At 39.3% G+C, this 16,497-nt stretch overlaps 1 long non-coding RNA gene across 1 annotated transcript in view; it reads right to left on the bottom strand.

Moving 5' to 3' along the window:
* Window positions 1-5,252: 5,252 nt before the first annotated feature.
* Window positions 5,253-16,497, bottom strand: part of LOC122231082 — a 53,760-nt gene continuing 42,515 nt past the window's right edge. The window contains exon 4 of the long non-coding RNA XR_006208212.1: window positions 5,253-5,323. This is a non-coding gene — a long non-coding RNA (uncharacterized LOC122231082). The remainder of the gene's footprint in view (window positions 5,324-16,497) is intronic.

The following is a 16,497-nucleotide window of genomic DNA, read 5'->3' as shown; positions in this document are numbered from 1 at the left end:
TGACATATGCTTCTAGTGGGGAATTCAGAATTTGAACTGCACCCATCTGAGTCCAGGTTTTTTTCTACTACACCTGCTGCTCCACCACCTCCCCCATCCCCTATACCCCTTTCAGAACAAATTGCCATTTGGTAAATGGCAAAAAACTTGGTAGCAACTTGAACTGCACTTGGCACTCTAATAAATGACCCAGGCACTTAATTGGGATACTTGCCAAGGAACAGAGTTAGTGCAGTGCATTTCCAATGGCTCTAAACAGCAGATGAATTGCACATCAATTTATTTAAGTAGCAAGACTGCGAGCCTATTCATGGCCATTACCAGGTGCAGATTGATGCCTGCTAGCAAGGATTTCCCACTGTGAAGCCCTTTAGTCACTCCATGTGGCTTCCCTACTCCATTATGTCTGTTAAATGAATCAATCTTACCTTAATATAATTCGTAAATATTTAATGCCAAGTTACAATGCCGCCTTTCAAAATCAGTTGGTAAAATAAAAGCAAAGATTGTTCAGCAGGATGCACCCCACCTCCACAGCCTCCACTCTTCCACATGATTACTTACTGAGGTGAGCTGTTTGCCCTGGGGGTGGGCCAATTAAAAGGATTTATTTGCTTGTGTAACAATCTAAGCAGCAGCAAAAGGAATTGTGGTTACAAAAAAAAAAAAAAAAAAAGCAATTTAAGGCTTACTTTTCTGGTTGAATCCATATTTGTTGTAATGCAGAGCTTGACCCAGAAAATCACTTCCAACACTTTCTCAGTGTGCACTCCTTTGTGAGAATTATACTGGGCCCTGGGAGGAGAAAGAGTGACCTCCCTTTCTGAAAGAATTTTCAGCCCTGCTTTTAGGCGATGTTAGATATTCAAATGATTAAATTGCTGGACTTCTAGACAACAAATATACTCAAGCCAAATAATTGAAATCAGCTCAGTTGTTCCAAAGAGTTGATTTGTGATTCCACACGGGGATATGGAGCTCTATGTTATCTTTCCTTCTTTCTGCTTTAGATCTGGCATTATTGAAATATACTTTTCAAAGTCTTTGCCTCTGTGTGTTCATTTGCTCCTGTGATGGATAGAGCAGTGTTCTAGTTCACAAACCTTTCCAATCCTTTCTTTCTAAATGTTCTCATTTCACTATTTTTTCTTTATATGTTTGTGTAGAAGAAGGACACCTAGTTATAAAATATGGGTTTTTTTCCAGCTATGTGGTTTGCCAAGGATCCTACATATGTGGTTGAAATTTGTAATTTCTCAATTTTTTTGCTATTTTTCCTATTAACTAAGGCATTCAGAAGTAATCAAGCACCTTTAGTTAAGGAAAATATGAAAACAGTTCTATCTTCTAAGAAAAATGTTAATGAAGTAAAATTCTCCAACGATTATAATTCACACCCTTTAACATAGGTAGTAAATTGGATACCTTTATAATCTACACATATTGAGACTTAATGATGTTAAGTTTTGGGGATATGACAAGGAGAAAAAGGATGTTATAAAGTATTTAGCAAAGAGAAACAGTAAATCTGGCTTTTAGTTTGGGTTCTATTGCCAACTATCTACCTGACTGTAAGCAATCCTTAAACACCTATAAACATTGGTTAAACGAGGCCCTTGTTAGTTCAAGTGTGGTCAGCCGAGATCCTATTAAACATACCAAAGAACGTTGGGCCTCACTCAGATGCACTGTATTAGAATTATTTGGGAAGACCTTTATCTCTCCTTCTATTCTAAATAACAGACTTGCTGGGTAAAGGATTCTCGGCTGCATATTTTTTTCTGTTCATCACATTGAAGATCTCCTGTCATTCCTTTCTGGCCTGCCAAGTTTCAGAAGAGAGATTAGTCACGAGTCTTATAGGTCTCCCTTTATATGTTAGGGCATGTTTATCCCTCGCTGCTTTCAGAATTTTCTCTTTATCCTTGTATTTTGCCACTTTTACTATGATATGTTGTGCAGAAGATGGATTCAATTTACATCTGAAGGGAGTTCTCTGTGCCTCTTGGATTTCAATGCCTTTTTCCTTCCCCAGATCCAGGAAGTTCTCAGCTATTATTTCTTCAAGTACACCTTCAGCACCTTTCCCTCTCTCTTCCTCCTCTGGAATACCAATTATGTGTAGATTATTTCTCTTTAGTGCCTCACTTAGTCCTCTAATTTTCCCCTCATACTCCTGGATTTTTTATCTCTCTTTTTCTCAGCTTCTTCTTTTTCCATAATTTTATCTTCTAGTTCACCTATTCTCTCCTCTGCCTCTTCAATCCGAGCCATGGTCGTTTCCATTTTATTTTGCAGCTCGTTTATAGAATTTTTTAGCTCCTCCTGACTATTCCTTAGTCCCTTGATCTCTGTAGCAATAGATTCGCTGCTGTCCTCTATACTGTTTTCAAGCCCAGCGATTAATTTTATGACTATTATTCTAAATTCACTTTCTGTTATATTGTTTAAATCGTTTTTGATCAGTTCGTTTGCTGTTGTTATTTCCTGGAGATTCTTTTGAGGGGAATTCTTCCGTTTGGTAATTTTGGATAGTCCCTGGAGTGGTGCGGAACTGCAGGGCACTTCCCCTGTGCTGTCTTGAATAACTTGTGTTGGTGAGCGGGGCCACAGTCAGACCTGATGTCTGCCCCCAGCCCACGCTGGGGCCACAGTCAGACTGGTGTGTACCTTCTCTTCCCCTCTCCTAGGGGCAGGATTCACTGTGGGGTGGCATGGCCCGTCTGGGCTACTTGCACACTGCCAGGCTTGTGGTGCTGGGGATCTGGCGTATTAGCTGGGGTGGATAGGCAAGGTGCACGGGGGTGGGAGGGGAAAGCTTAGCCAGCTTCTCCTTCCGTGATCCACTTCAGGAGGGGCCCTGCGGCACCAGGAGGGAGTCAGACCCGCTGGAGGGATGGATCCGCAGAAGCACAGCCTTGGGTGTTTGCGTGGTACAAGCAAGTTCCCTGGCAGGAACTGGTTCCCTTTGGGATTTTGGCTGGGGGATGGGTGAGGGAGATGGCGCTGGCAAGCGCCTTTGTTCCCCGCCAAACTGAGCTCTGTCATCCTGGGGCTCAGCACCTCTCCCTCCTGTTGTCCTCCAGCCTTCCCACTCTCCGAGCAGAGCTGCTAACTTATAACCTTCCAGATATTAAGTCCCACTTGCTGTCAGAACACACTCCATCCGGCCCCTCTGCTTTTGCAAGCCAGACTCGGGGGGCTCTGCTTGGCCGGTAGGCCACCCCTCCACCCCAGGTCCCTCCCGCCAGTCCGTGTAGCGCGAACTGCCTCTCCACCCTTCCTACCCTCTTCCGTGGGCCTCTCGTCTGCCCTTGACTCCAGAGACTCCGTTCTGCTAGTCTTCTGGCAGTTTTCTGGGTTATTTAGGCAGGTGTGGGTGGAATCCAAGTGATCAGCAGGAGGAGGTGAGCCCAGTGTCATCCTACACCGCCATCTTCCCTAGGTCCTGAATTAGAATTAGAAAGTGATTCACATAGCTAAATTAACCAAATCAGGTCATTAGACCGATGTGACTCTAATGCTGTTGTGACCTCAAAGTTTCTAAATCAAAAGGCTAAGGACAACTGGTCAAAAACAGCCATCTTGGCTTTAAGTTATAGCCAATCAATAATTTCCTGACTCTGCTTCCACCTTTTCTCTATAAAAGTCCTTCTTCAAGCTCCTGTTGGTAGAACACTCCTAACCACATCCAGTTTAGGCACTGCCTGATTGGAATTGATTTAGGGTCAAATAAAGTCTTGAAATTTTAATATGTCTCAGTTTATATTTTAACAACATGCACAGAAAGTCTGAGAAGCACTGAACTCCAAAGCTCTGTCCTAAATCTAAAATTCTGGGGTTTTTTTTCTCATTTTAAATTAGTATCTTAAATATTGTTGTTGATGTTTGCAAAACCAATTGCTTGTATCTTTGGAAGCATACCCATGAAATGCCAAAATATGACTCCAGTGACCCCAGGTGGACCTGTACATGTTAAAACCCACCTGTTCTGTGAGATTCTTGTCTGGAGATATTCAGAGTCATGAAACTTCCCATGGGAATACTGGTTCATTACAGCTTCCCAATTCAACAGAGCTGCCTTAGATTTGGAGACATGAAGATAGCATGAGAGTCACTGCACCAGCTGCTGACTTATAGAAAATGTTTCTCCTCTACAGGTTCAGTCTGAGGAGGACTCTGGGAGCCAGGCTAAAGAAGTTCCCTTCTGCTCTCCTTACTATTTACTCAGTCCCACAGGGAGAATGGGCTTCTCCTGACACCTAGAGAAGACTCAGGCAGAATCATTCTTCAACTGCAAAAGTTCAAGGTGTCATTTCAAATACTTCCAATAAATCAGAACAGCAGAACTCAAGGGAAAAAGAAAAAGGAAGTTCAAAAATCACACACATACAGAGACTGCAGATTTATTATCCAGAGGTATTACTAAGGAAACATAACAAGGAGAATGCAATCAAATCTGAAACTCAAGATAGAATTACTTTGATTGACATGATGGGAAGGTCAACTTGACTTTTCAGAAAGTGACATGCAGTTGTAAAAGAAAACTGTAAATTTTTAAATTTGTAAAAGAATGATGTTTGAAAGTGGAATTTGTTTCTTAGAAATTATTTTTATACATTCTTTCCTACCAGTTCCAAGTTTAAGAATGCATCCAAAAAGAATGCACAGAGGGATTTATACCACAGTGGGATAATTTCAATTTGGTTTTTCTCTCTTTTTAGGTAGACTTTGTTCCACTTGCTTATTCAGACATTGTGCAAGCAGTTTCTTCTATTGTTTTTGATAGAATCTAATGTTTCTCACTTTTCAGAACTTGCCAATGCAAAGCATGCTCTTTGTCTTTGCCACCTTTTTAATTCGAATGTTGTGGCTTCATATTGGTGTCTAGTGAATCTCCTGGTTATGATTCCACTTATGTATAGTCCGTTAAATTTCACTGGGATCCATTTTCTGAATCTTTAGTTTGGGAGTATCTGGGAAGTACCTGTATCAGAATATGATTCTTTTTTCTGAGTGACCAGGAAATAGTTAATTTTTTCCCTTCACTCTCAGTTGGCACAGAGCTCTTATTAAGCAGTACTCATAGACCCAGGCCAGCAGACTGCACTGACATGGTTTTCCATTGCCCAGAGTTCTGTTTGTGTTTTACAAAGAGTGGGAAGTACTTTCTGAAACATGACAGTAAATCAGCATCCTACATAATGCCAAACAAAAAAAATTATTGTTAGTCATATTGTGGATATTTTTAATAGCTTTTGGGAATGAGAATATCTCAAAGTTGATGAGTTCTTCTATTTGCAGATTCTGTGACTGAATTCACCTAGAAAGATAATAATAATAAATGAAATGTTATAGCTATGAAAACTGAAGCTCACCAAAGTATTTTGGCAACCATAGAGGATTAGGACCTTAGGTGTCCTCTACTCCAATTATCTGTTTTTTACAGATATGGAAATAAGTCCATAATAAGCAATTTAAGCTAAGCAACACAAATAGTTTTTCATCTGTTTTGGCACATTGCTTTCTCTAGCTTCTGAACAACTATTATATCTGTTATCTGTACCTCTAGAATGTAATTACAGATAAAGCTTTGTGACACTTTTTGTTTGTGAATTGTGGCAAGCTGGCTCTAAAACTCATCAGCTTCCCTGTCCCTACTTCACAGTTGTGATCCCCAGTTCTTAGTATTCTTTCCCCTCTGTAATTCCCTTCTGTTGAGTAAGAACAGGACCTGTGACTTGTTTCTAACCACTGGAATGTAGCAAAGATAACAGAATATCAATCTGTGATTTCATTACATAAGATTGTAATTTCTGTTCTGCTAGTAGACATTCTTTATTGGTTCTCTCATGCCAGCTTTGATGAAATAAGTGTAGAGAAAAGAAAAAAATTCTCTCTATTCTCCTAGGTTTCCCAGCTGGAGCCCTACAAATTACACTGACAAAAGACAGATTAACAAGAGAAAAACAAACAAGTTTATTAACACGTGTATTGTACATACACATGCGAACACTCTGATAAGTAACTCAAGGGAGTGGTTAGAATTTGGGCTTATATAGCATTTTAACAAAAGAATAATATTTTTTTAGAGAAATGACAAGATAGAGGAAGATGAATTAGAGTTTCCAGAGGTGGCAAATTGTGGTCGGTAAATGCATGGAGGAACTAATGGAAGAAAAGGGCTAGTTAGTAGGATTTGTTATGTAGGTTTTTCTGGTGCCACTTTTGAGTTGATAAAGGTCTAGAATTCTTTATGGTTGTTTACTTCTAATTTTACTGGTAGAGAGGAGAGGAGAGGACAACTTTACAAATTTATGGTCTTCTTTTAGGCAAATGGGGGAGGGAGGAAAGATTTTCTTGTATCTCCTTTACAATTGCCTTCAGCTCAGAATAATCCTTATGCTAACATAGGATGGGGTGAGGGGGGTGTGTGTGTGTGTGCATATTTTTGCTACCCTTCATTAGCCACCAGACAGAGAAGACAGTGTGACAAGGAACTGAGGGTGACCTCCAAACAGCATCTGGAAAAGAGAGTAGTCTTTCAGTCTGACAGTTCACAAGGAACTTAATTCTACTAACAAACACATGAGCTTAGAATCAGATCCTTTTTTATTCAAGCCTCAGATAAGACTGGGTTAAGATCTTGACTGTAGCCTCATGAGAGGCCTCAAAGCTGAGAACCAAGGTAAGCCATGTGCAGGTTCCTCACTTGCAGAATGTGTACAGTGATGTGAGGTCTCAAGTGAACTGTCAAGAAAGAATTCTTGGGACACTTTTGGTGCAAAAAAGGTGTTTTTATTATAATAAGCAAGGGGACAGGACCCAAGGGTAGAAAGAGATGCACTTTTGCCATAAGAAGCAGGTAGTTATGTGCTTAGTGTTTAAGGGGAAGGAGACATGCAGGAAGTATTAGATCATAAATGTTTTCTTCAAATTTCTACTCATAAAACTACTTTCACAAGATTTCTTTGGTGCCTATCATTCAGTTCAACATTAACTATCAGCGAGATGTCAGGCAGTCAGGAGACCCTATAAGGATTGTAGGAGCCAGCACATATTTGATCTTTATTGAAACTACGCAGGCTATAGGTCAGCCTTCTAGGCTAAAGGTGAACATTTTTTGGTTTCTATCTCTCATTATATCATAAATGTGTTTCAAGCTGGTAAATTTGTGGTAATGTGATAACTAGCAATAGATAACCAATAATCATAGAATGATTAATTTTTATCTAGTCAAATAATCTTTTCAGATTCTAAACCAAATACTTCTAAACCAAAACATGAGATTAAAATAATTAAGCTCAAGATCTTGGATGCATCATTTTTTACAGCACTCTATTATATAAGGCCTTTAAGGGTAAACCTCTGTATTACACTTCTTTGATCCCTAAGTACTTAGCAATGTTTTCTCAGAACATGGCAGCCACTAAAGGGATATTTTGTTAACAAATTAATTTATTCTCAACCAGAGTAATGTGAAGTTACACACTGAATACTCTTGAATAACTTGTTTTAAGCCAGATTACATTAAATAAAAAGAAACACATATAATATAATAAAGAAAAACTGAGACATTCTGAATATCCATCAATGAGTTAGAAAAAGAGTTAAATTATTACACATCCATACCACGGATTATCATGTCATCATTTCAAAGAATGAGAGAGCTGTTAATCTACCAACAAGATATATTATTGAATTTGGGGGAAAGGAATGGAATATTCTATACATATGATCTAATTTTTAAAAATAACATTTCACATATATGTATACACACATAAACTGACTAGGAGATACATGCCAAACTGCTTACAGTGTTAGTAGGGAGGACAGGGGGAGGGAGGGAATTACCATTTAATTGCATAAAGATAAAAAATACTCGAGGGTTCCGGAAGATGGCGGCGTAGGAGGACGCGGGGCTCACAGCGCGTCCTGCCGATCACTTAGATTCCACCTACACCTGCCTAAAGAACCCAGAAAACCGCCAGAGGATTAGCAGAAGGGAGTCTCCGGAGTCAAGCGCAGACCAGAGGCCCACGGAAGAGGGTAGGAAGGGCGGCGAGGCGGTGCGCGCTCCACGGACTGGCGGGAGGGAGCCGGGGCGGAGGGGTGGCTCACCGGCCAAGCAGAGCCCCCGAGTCGGGCTGGCAAAAGCGGAGGGGCCGGACAGACTGTGATCCGACAGGAAGCGCGACTTAGCGTCTGGGAGGTCATAAGTTAACAGCTCTGCGCGGAAAGCGGGAAGGCTGGAGGACAAAGGGAGGGAGAGCTGCTGAGCCCCCGGACGGCGGAGCTCAGCTTGGCGGGGAACAAAGGCGCCAGCGCCATCTCCCCCACCCACCCCCCAGCCAAAATCCCAAAGGGAACCAGTTCCTGCCAGGGAACTTGCTCGCTCCGCGCAAACACCCAACTCTGTGCTTCTGCGGAGCCAAACCTCCGGCAGCGGATCTGACTCCCTCCCGCTGCCACAGGGCCCCTCCTGAAGTGGATCACCTAAGGAGAAGCGAGCTAAGCCTGCCCCTCCAGCCCCCGTGCACCTTGCCTACCCACCCCAGCTAATACGCCAGATCCCCAGCAACACAAGCCTGGCAGTGTGCAAGTAGCCCAGACGGGACACGCCACCCCACAGTGAATCCCGCCCCTAGGAGAGGGGAAGAGAAGGCACACACCAGTCTGACTGTGGCCCCAGCAGTGGGCTGGGGGCAGACATCGGGTCGGACTGCGGCCCCGCCCACTAACTCCAGTTATACACCACAGCACAGGGGAAGTGCACTGCAGGTCCTCACCACGCCAGGGACTCTCCAAAATGACCAAACGGAAGAATTCCCCTCAGAAGAATCTCCAGGAAATAACAACAGCTAATGAACTGATCAAAAAGGATTTAAATAATATAACAGAAAGTGAATTTAGAATAATAGTCATAAAATTAATCGCTGGGCTTGAAAACAGTATACAGGACAGCAGAGAATCTCTTGCCACAAAGATCGAGGGACTAAGGAACAGTCACGAGGAGTTGAAAAACGCTTTAAACGAATTGCAAAACAAAATGGAATCCACGATGGCTCGGCTTGAAGAGGCAGAGGAGAGAATAGGTGAACTAGAAGATAAAGTTATGGAGAAAGAGGAAGCTGAAAGAAAGAGAGATAAAAAAATCCAGGAGTATGAGGGGAAAATTAGAGAACTAAGTGATACACTAAAAAAAAATAATATACGCATAATTGGTATCCCAGAGGAGGAAGAGAGAGGGAAGGGTGCTGAAGGGGTACTTGAACAAATTATAGCTGAGAACTTCCCTGAACTGGGGAAGGAAAAAGGCATTGAAATCCAAGAGGCACAGAGAACTCCCTTCAGACATAACTTGAGTCGATCTTCTGCATGACATATCATAGTGAAACTGGCAAAGTACAAGTATAAAGAGAAAATTCTGAAAGCAGCAAGGGATAAACGTGCCCTCACATATAAAGGGAGACCTATAAGACTCGTGACTGATCTCTCCTTTGAAACTTGGCAGGCCAGAAAGGCTTGGCACGATATCTACAGTGTGCTAAACAGAAAAAATATGCAGCCGAGAATCCTTTATCCAGCAAGTCTGTCATTTAGAATAGAAGGAGAGATAAAGGTCTTCCCAAACAAACAAAAACTGAAGGAATTTGTCACCACGAAACCAGCCCTACAAGAGATCCTAAGGGGGATCCTGTGAGACAAAGTACCAGAGACATCACTACAAGCATAAAACATACAGACATCACAATGACTCTAAACCCATATCTTTCTATAATAACACTGAATGTAAATGGATTAAATGCGCCAACTAAAAGACATAGGGTATCAGAATGGATAAAAAAACAAGACCCATCTATTTGCTGTCTACAAGAGACTCATCTTAGATCTGAGGACACCTTTAGATTGAGAGTGAGGGGATGGAGAACTATTTATCATGCTCCTGGAAGCCAAAAGAAAGCTGGAGTAGCCATACTTATATCAGACAAACTAGACTTTAAATTAAAGGCTGTAACAAGAGATGAAGAAGGGCATTATATAATAATCACAGGGTCTATCCACCAGGAAGAGCTAACTATTATAAATGTCTATGCGCCAAATACCCGAGCCCCCAGATATATAAAACAATTACTCATAAACATAAGCAACCTTATTGATAAGAATGTGGTCATTGCAGGGGACTTTAACACCCCACTTACAGAAATGGATAGATCATCTAGACACACAGTCAATAAAGAAACAAGGGCCCTGAATGATACATTGGATCAGATGGACTTGACAGATATATTTAGAACTCTGCATCCCAAAGCAACAGAATATACTTTCTTCTCGAGTGCACATGGAACATTCTCCAAGATAGATCATATACTGGGTCACAAAACAGCCCTTCATAAGTTTACAAGAATTGAAATTATACCATGCATACTTTCAGACCACAATGCTATGAAGCTTGAAATCAACCACAGGAAAAAGTCTGAAAAACCTCCAAAAGCATGGAGGTTAAAGAACACCCTACTAACGAATGAGTGGGTCAACCAGGCAATTAGAGAAGAAATTAAAACATATATGGAAACAAACGAAAATGAAAATACAACAATCCAAACGCTTTGGGATGCAGCGAAGGCAGTCCTGAGAGGAAAATACATTGCAATCCAGGCCTATCTCAAGAAACAAGAAAAATCCCAAATACAAAATCTAACAGCACACCTAAAGGAAATAGAAGCAGAACAGCAAAGGCAGCCTAAACCCAGCAGAAGAAGAGAAATAATAAAGATCAGAGCAGAAATAAACAATATAGAATCTAAAAAAAACTGTAGAGCAGATCAACGAAACCAAGAGTTGGTTTTTTGAAAAAATAAACAAAATTGACAAACCTCTAGCCAGGCTTCTCAAAAAGAAAAGGGAGATGACCCAAATAGATAAAATCATGAATGAAAATGGAATGATCACAACCAATCCCTCAGAGATACAAACAATTATCAGGGAATACTATGAAAAATTATATGCCAGCAAATTGGACAACCTGGAAGAAATGGACAAATTTCTAAACACCCACACTCTTCCAAAACTCAATCAGGAGGAAATAGAAAGCTTGAACAGGCCCATAACCAGCGAAGAAATTGAATCGGTTATCAAAAATCTCCCAACAAATAAGAGTCCAGGACCAGATGGCTTCCCAGGGGAGTTCTACCAGACATTTAAAGCAGAGATAATACCTATGCTTCTCAAGCTATTCCAAGAAATAGAAAGGGAAGGAAAACTTCCAGACTCATTCTATGAAGCCAGTATTACTTTGATTCCTAAACCAGACAGAGACCCAGTAAAAAAAGAGAACTACAGGCCAATATCCCTGATGAATATGGATGCAAAAATTCTTAATAAGATACTAGCAAATCGAATTCAACAGCATATAAAAAGAATTATTCACCATGATCAAGTGGGATTCATTCCTGGGATGCAGGGCTGGTTCAACATTCGCAAATCGATCAACGTGATACATCACATTAACAAAAAAAAAGAGAAGAACCATATGATCCTGTCAATCGATGCAGAAAAGGCCTTTGACAAAATCCAGCACCCTTTCTTAATAAAAACCCTTGAGAAAGTCGGGATAGAAGGAACATACTTAAAGATCATAAAAGCCATTTATGAAAAGCCCACAGCTAACATCATCCTCAACGGGGAAAAACTGAGAGCTTTTTCCCTGAGATCAGGAATACGACAGGGATGCCCACTGTCACTGCTGTTGTTCAATATAGTGCTGGAAGTTCTAGCATCAGCAATCAGACAACAAAAGGAAATCAAAGGCATCAAAATTGGCAAAGATGAAGTCAAGCTTTCGCTTTTTGCAGATGACATGATATTATACATGGAAAATCCGTAACACTCCACCAAAAGTCTGCTAGAACTGATACATGAATTCAGCAAAGTTGCAGGATACAAAATCAATGTGCAGAAATCAGTTACATTCTTATACACTAACAATGAAGCAACAGAAAGACAAATGAAGAAACTGATCCCATTCACAATTGCACCAAGAAGCATAAAATACCTAGGAATAAATCTAACCAAAGATGTAAAAGATCTGTATGCTGAAAACTATAGAAAGCTTATGCAGGTAATTGAAGAAGATATAAAGAAATGGAAAGACATTCCCTGCTCATGGATTGGAAGAATAAATATTGTCAAAATGTCAATACTACCCAAAGCTATCTACACATTCAATGCAATCCCAATCAAAATTGCACCAGCATTCTTCTCGAAACTAGAACAAGCAATCCTAAAATTCATATGGAACCACAAAAGGCCCCGAATAGCCAAAGTAATTTTGAAGAAGAAGACCAAAGCAGGAGGCATCACAATCCCAGACTTTAGCCTCTACTACAAAGCTGTCATCATCAAGACAGCATGGTATTGGCATAAAAACAGACACATAGACCAATGGAATAGAATAGAAACCCCAGAACTAGACCCACAAACGTATGGCCAACTCATCTTTGACAAAGCAGGAAAGAACATCCAATGGAAAAAAGACAGTCTCTTTAACAAATGGTGCTGGGAGAACTGGACAGCAACATGCAGAAGGTTGAAACTAGACCACTTTCTCACACCATTCACAAAAATAAACTCAAAATGGATAAAGGACCTGAATGTGAGACAGGAAACCATCAAAACCTTAGAGGAGAAAGCAGGAAAAGACCTCTCTGACCTCAGCCGTAGCAATCTCTTACTCGGCACATCCCCAAAGGCAAGGGAATTAAAAGCAAAAGTGAATTACTGGGACCTTATGAAGATAAAAAGCTTCTGCACAGCAAAGGAAACAACCAACAAAACTAAAAGGCAACCAACGGAATGGGAAAAGATATTTGCAAATGACACATCGGACAAAGGGCTAGTATCCAAAATCTATAAAGAGCTCATCAAACTCCACACCCGAAAAACAAATAACCCAGTGAAGAAATGGGCAGAAAACATGAATAGACACTTCTCTAAAGAAGACATCCGGATGGCCAACAGGCACATGAAAAGATGTTCAACGTCGCTCCTTATCAGGGAAATACAAATCAAAACCACACTCAGATACCACCTCACGCCAGTCAGAGTGGCCAAAATGAAGAAATCAGGAGACTATAGATGCTGGAGAGGATGTGGAGAAACAGGAACCCTCTTGCACTGTTGGTGGGAATGCAAATTGGTGCAGCCGCTCTGGAAAACAGTATGGAGGTTCCTCAGAAAATTAAAAATAGACCTACCCTATGACCCAGCAATAGCACTGCTAGGAATTTATCCAAGGGATACAGGAGTACTGATGCATAGGGGCACCTGTACCCCAATGTTTATAGCGGCACTCTCAACAATAGCCAAATTATGGAAAGAGCCTAAATGTCCAACAACTGATGAATGGATAAAGAAATTGTGGTTTATATACACAATGGAATACTACGTGGCAATGAGAAAGAATGAAATATGGCCTTTTGTAGCAACATGGATGGAACTGGAGAGTGTGATGCTAAGTGAAATAAGCCATACAGAGAAAGACAGATACCATATGGTTTCACTCTTATGTGGATCCTGAGAAACATAACAGAAACCCATGGGGGAGGGGAAGGAAAAAAAAAAAAAAAAAAAGAGGTTAGAGTGGGAGAGAGCCAAAGCATTAGAGACTGTTAAAAACTGAGAACAAACTGAGGGTTGATGGGGGGTGGGAGGGAGGGCAGAGTGGGAGGGAGGGCAGGGTGGGTGATGGGTATTGAGGAGGGCACCTTTTGGGATGAGCACTGGGTGTTGTATGGAAACCAATTTGACAGTAAATTTCATATATTAAAAAAAAAAAAGTTCTAAATCTAACCACTGTATTGTTTTATCATAATAATAAAATATATTTTCAACACAAAAAAAAAAGATAAAAAATACTCAATTTTTAAATGTATCTATATTATGATTGTAATTTTTAAAAATCATCAAAAACTAAATTAAAAAACCCCAAAGCTCTGTATTCTTCTGATGTGCTTCTTTGCACTCCCCTCCATACTACAGAATCTGTAACAATAGACTGTTTCCCCCTACTTTGCATGGAACTCTTGGAAAGAAGTAAGAAGGAACTATATTCTGTGAGGTAGAAGCTATAAACGTAAAAAAAAAAGTTACAAGCTATTACAAGCTATTCTTTGTTATATCTGTGTACTACATTTAACTCATGCAATTTTTATTTTTTGGAAAATGTTTGGAAAGTGAGAAATAAGCAGATAGTTGAAGTCAATGGTTTATAATAGCTATTTTTAATATGGTGTGATTGATTATATGATTTCTGGTTTAAATATAATACTTCAAGTTCTTATTTAAAAGTTACATGATATTGGCTTGACCAAGTGGAAGTCATCTAGGAACAAACCAGATCTGATTGTGAAGTGGATAAAATCTTACCATTTCTCAAAAAAAAAAAAAAAGTACACAATTCTTTCGATTGAAGGTTAACAAATCTGACTCACTATTATAATAAGTAAATTTCAGTGGATCTTCTGCAGTGAGCTATAAGATATGAAATTGTTCAAATAAAAACTTTGAATAAAAAACCCAAGGTTGGGCTAGAAGACCTAAAAGTTTTCAGCTGTGACACTCTGTGCTTTCTTGATTCCACAATTCTGTCTCTATGGTGATGTATTTATAATGTAGATCATGATTCCACTTAGGTACTCCTGCACTTTTGACATACACAACCAAAGCTCCCAAGTTTCCATGGCTACTAGTCCCCAGTCTATAGTACACTATACTAAAATTAAAACATTTAGATTTGTTATGTGATTAAATAAGAGGTAATAAAGACTGTGGACTGTCCTGTTACAAATTCCAGACTCCTCTCTATGTAAATCATTTTTTTCAAGTTTTTATTTAATTCTATTTAATTAACATATAAGGTAGTATTGGTTTCAGGAGTACTATTTAGTGATTCATCACATATATGTAAATCATTTTCTTAATAATAATAGTATAAAACATCATCTTTTATGCAACAATTGATTCAAATGCCATCATAAATGAACCAACTTAACCATATACACGAGAACTTCATGAAATGTAAAATCCCTAAGACAGCTTTTAAAAGTAAACACAGTGCAATATATATTTAATTTATCTAGAAATGCATGGTAGAACAGCTCTGAGACTAGTATTTTCATTGGCACAAACTGGGTACAGATGAGTCAATATTAATAAGTGAGAGTTAATATACCTACATAAAGCTACTGCCACTGGAAAAAGGGGGCTATTTTTAAGATCTTCAGCTAAAATTTTGTAATAAAAAATAGTTATTTCCAATGATATTTACAGCTTGAGCAAATCATTTTTATATGGGAAAAAAACCAAAATCTAAGTTAACATAGTTGCTAAGTTGAAATACCAGAAAAGAAACTCTTATATTTTAGATGCAAGGATTTCATTGGAAAATATTATATCTCTGTATTTAATCATAGGTTAAATACTTTGTGACACTTTTTGTTTATGAGTATTAGTTAGTAAATTCTAAAATGGCCCCGAGAAATCCACACCTCATTCATGCCCTTGTTTAATCCTCTCCCCTTGACTATGAGTAGGACTTGTGACTTATTTCACAATTGATTTTGTTGCTTATGATTCTAACTTCTGTCTAGTTAAAACAAACTAGTAAAATGTAAAAATGGATACATCATTCACATATGCCTTAAGTGCAGGAAATCATCAGCTATTGTGGTAGTATAAGGAAGTCACTGAAAATGCTTAAGGTATTATTATTATTATTCTGCTTTGCAGTGTAATTTTTAAATCACTCAATAAAATGAAAACAGGTAAACTAAAGTTAGAAATGTTATCAGGATAACACCATGCCGATATCTATAAAAGAGCATTATTAAAATACATTTTGGTGTTAATGTAAAAAATTTAAAATAGAAACAGACTTTTAAGCTCACAAACATGATGAAATATCCCTTACTGGAGGGATTTTAAATAAGGAAACTTTAAAATCAGGGTTTTTTAGCCCATAGGAACAGGGAAAAATAATTTCTCATGAGAGAGTCTCATTTTTGTGTAATTCTTTGAGACAACACCATCTGCCAATACCTGTCCTTGAAGATGACATCACAGCACCAGGAATCAACCTCATCTGGTATTTTTGCAGTGGACTTTGGCACAAGTTGTAATAATTTTTTTGCCTATAAGCTCTCTTTATTTTAAAGTTAAACATCAACCCCCTGAATTGTTAGATCCTTAGGTTTAAACTGTAACGAAGCAACAGATACTTCCAAATGGAACTGAAAGTGACTGGAAGATTGCCTGGTGACCGTGCATCCTTGGAGTTTATGAACCTGCTTTGTGAAGGATATTTGAGTTTTTGTTTTTTGTTTTTGTTTTTGTTTTCAGCATAACCTACTATTGCTGTTCTATAACCAAGCAGTGAACTAGGAGAAAAGAATTTTGCACATTTGAATTTCTGACTTAAAAGTTAATTGGGAATAAGAA

The sequence above is a fragment of the Panthera tigris genome, chromosome D1 (genome assembly GCF_018350195.1).
Source record: "Panthera tigris isolate Pti1 chromosome D1, P.tigris_Pti1_mat1.1, whole genome shotgun sequence".
Classification (NCBI taxonomy): domain Eukaryota; kingdom Metazoa; phylum Chordata; class Mammalia; order Carnivora; family Felidae; genus Panthera; species Panthera tigris.
The sequence above is the reverse complement of the archived record's forward strand: the minus strand, read 5'-3'. Positions and strand labels throughout refer to the sequence as shown.